The sequence below is a fragment of the Spermophilus citellus genome (genome assembly GCF_964194105.1).
Source record: "Spermophilus citellus genome assembly, chromosome: 10".
Taxonomy (NCBI): domain Eukaryota; kingdom Metazoa; phylum Chordata; class Mammalia; order Rodentia; family Sciuridae; genus Spermophilus; species Spermophilus citellus.
In genome coordinates, this window is record NC_138197.1 from 120,046,277 (window position 1) to 120,049,454 (window position 3,178).

Below are 3,178 nucleotides of genomic sequence, written 5' to 3' on the forward strand. Positions count from 1 at the left end.
TCTGTTGATTAAAGATTACTTGGTAAAAATAAATAAATAAATAAATATTTTAATTACAGAAGGATGTTCCCTCCTACTCAGGATTGCCACATGAGTTTAAGCAACATTAAGTATTACAATGCTGGGCTGGGGTTGTAGCTCAGTGGTAGAGTGCTGCCTTGCATGTGTGAAGCACTGGGTTCGATCCTCTATACTACAACAAAATAAATAAATAAATAAAAGATATTGTGTCCATCTACAACTAAAAATTTTTTTTAAAAGTATTACAGTGATTTTTAGAAAGTGGCTATTATTAAGTCTATTTCATGGTTGGGTAAACTGAGTAACCAAAGGAGTAAAATGTATCTTATGAAGTTATACAGGTGAATCATTGACAATAGAATGGAATCAACAGTCTTCAAATGCTCTCTTAAATATCATTGGTATCAACAGGGAGAATTTTATGGGTTACATAAAAATGAACTGGAAAGTTTTCAGTCAAGGCTGGTTGAGGAGGAAGATTGCACAGCTGGATAGGACACTCTCCTGGTGGTCATGACCTTTGGTTTCTCACTCTCCCCTTGTTTTTCAACTTCTTATAGGTAAAGAAGTTACTTAAATCTATGTATGTCCCTTATTTTTTGCTTGAACTTGATCAAGCAGGTAAGATTTTAATATATAAATTATAACTTCTGACTGTACCTTTTATTTAATCTATTCTGTCTAGTTTTTATTTTTCTTCCTAGATTTTTATTACTTAGCAAGCTCTCACTGGTTAATTCTTCTCTGTGGCCGATTAAACAGGGCACTCCCTGGAGACTAATCTTTAGCCTTTACCTAGTTTATAGTCTTGCTATAAGTTGGAGTTTCCTGTTGTTGAAATCATTCTTTCTGTTAATCCTGACCTTAATTATATAACTTATATGATGGCTTTATTTAAAGCTTCTGAAAATTTGTCTTCTTGCTGGCAAGTAATTCCAGATAGTATGCATAAGCACCATTCAGACATGTGTCAGTAAAGATTAGTAAAGATAAAGATCCATGAAAGGAGCCATGGGAAATAGTTGCATGGGCCTGGATATCCCAAGGAAAGAACAGTTGGTGGAATGAAATGGAATACTTCCTCCTAGGTCCATGGTGTGGATGGTTTGAAAAATCTCAAAAGATTTCAAGGACAACATCAAGGGCAATCTGGCAGGAATCTGAACCAGTGCCCAGAACCATCACTTCTATTGGGAAGAATGAACCCCTCCAGATCAGGAAGCAGAGGTAGCCTTCACGCCTAGTAGCTTTGAGGAAGCAGAGTCCTGGGCATTTATAGTCTCTGACCAGTCTCTATGGGAATAAAGCAACAGAGAAGAGATCGAGCTAGAGAGGAAAAGGTATATGGGAATTGGAATATAGGAGCAATGGGATATAAAGTCAATTTCTAGGGTCAGGAAGAAAAAGGTAGGTAGTTATGTGACAGAAAACTATTTGCTTGTTATGAGAGATTTTCTAACACAAAGAGATTCAGATCATAACTACCATATAGAGAATGCCAAATGTTTTATAGGAACTATGCTAGCTTTGGTATAAAATCACTAACTCTCATGGCAACTCTATAAAGGAAGATTTTATCCACATTTTACAGATGAGGAGATTGACTGCCAGAGAAGTCAGATTACTTCCTGAAAGTCGTATAAGCACTGGATCTATAATTTGGACACACACATATCTAATCTAAAGCCTGTATTCTATACGATGTTGTCTGTCAACACTGGCATTACCTCTCTAACCTTTCATCAAGGAAGGCTGTTGTCCCTAAGTACTCCATAGTACTTGAAAGGACATCCCAATAATTAAGTTTTATCTGGATCAAAAGGTAGCATTAAAAAAAAAAAAGCTTTCCTGGCTAACTTAAATCATTTGAAACTTCGTGTGAATTAGGGGACAAAAACCAAATAAAACTAATTAAACTAGCAGATGAAGCAGCTGGACAAATCCTTTAAGGATGGGAAATGTAAGGGAGGTAACGTTAGAAATGGACGAGCAGGATGGAGGTACTAAGTGCTGCAGGGTACCAAAGGGTGGGAGAGGGTCTTTCAAGGCACTGTCAACTACTTTGGGATTTTAATGCTGGCAGCACTAATCAGACAGGCAGCTCCTTCCCTTTTTGTATAGAAGTGGCTATAGCACTGTAGGTCATGGCTGGGAGCTCCCACTCACCCTTTGCTAAAACTAAGAAAACCCAGTGCATATAAGTTGGGAGAGGTTTGACCAGAATCAGCTTCTGTAATCAAAGGAACCTTTTTCTGAATGAGGGATCTGGTGCTCCTATGTCCTTGCTTGTTTCTTCCTCCCACATAAAAGAGGTACTGACTCATGCCTTATTCTAGTGTGAATGCAGGCAGCTTGCAGGAACAGATGAATGCGTGTAGAGTAAGGCAGCCATTCTCAGGGTGGTCTGCAGACCTATGGAGTGCCTATGACATTTTAAGGGTCCTCAGGGTCAAAACTGTTTTCATAACAATAAGACATTCTTTTCCAGTTTTACTGCTTTGCCATTGGCACTGAACTTGCAAAAACATTGGTGCATAAAACTGCTGATGACTGAGCATTAATCAAAGCAGGGGTCAGAGCACCAACCTGCACTAGTGGTCAATGTGTTCTTTACTACCAGACACAGTAGAAGAAAATGTTTCTAGGAGGGCTGGGGTTGTGGCTCAGAGGTAGAGTGCGCACCTAGCATGCGTGAGGCACTGAGTTCAATCCTCAGCACCACATAAAGTAAAATAAAGACAGTGTATCTACCTAGAACTAAAAAATAAATATATTTAAAAAAATGTTTCCAGGAAGTACTGCAAATTATTACCTTATTAAATTTCAACACCATAAGTATATGTCATTTTACTGTTGTGTGACGAGGAAAGTATGCATGAAGTGTTGACGGCTCGCAGCACTGTGGCTTCTCATGGTAAAGCACTGTGTGCTTGGTAGTTTGAGTTGCAAAACAACTACCTGCTTTTTTGGTAGAGCATCATATATATGCTTAAAATAATGAGGCTGGCAGTCAGACTAGGATTATTCAGATACGGGTATTTGTCAGACATTCCCTGTCTGACAAATTGGCTGGGCACAATTCAGGAGCCACTTGTCAAAAGAAACTAACTTTATTTTTAGAACCCCACAAGCCAAACAAAACAGCTCCTCAAGAAAA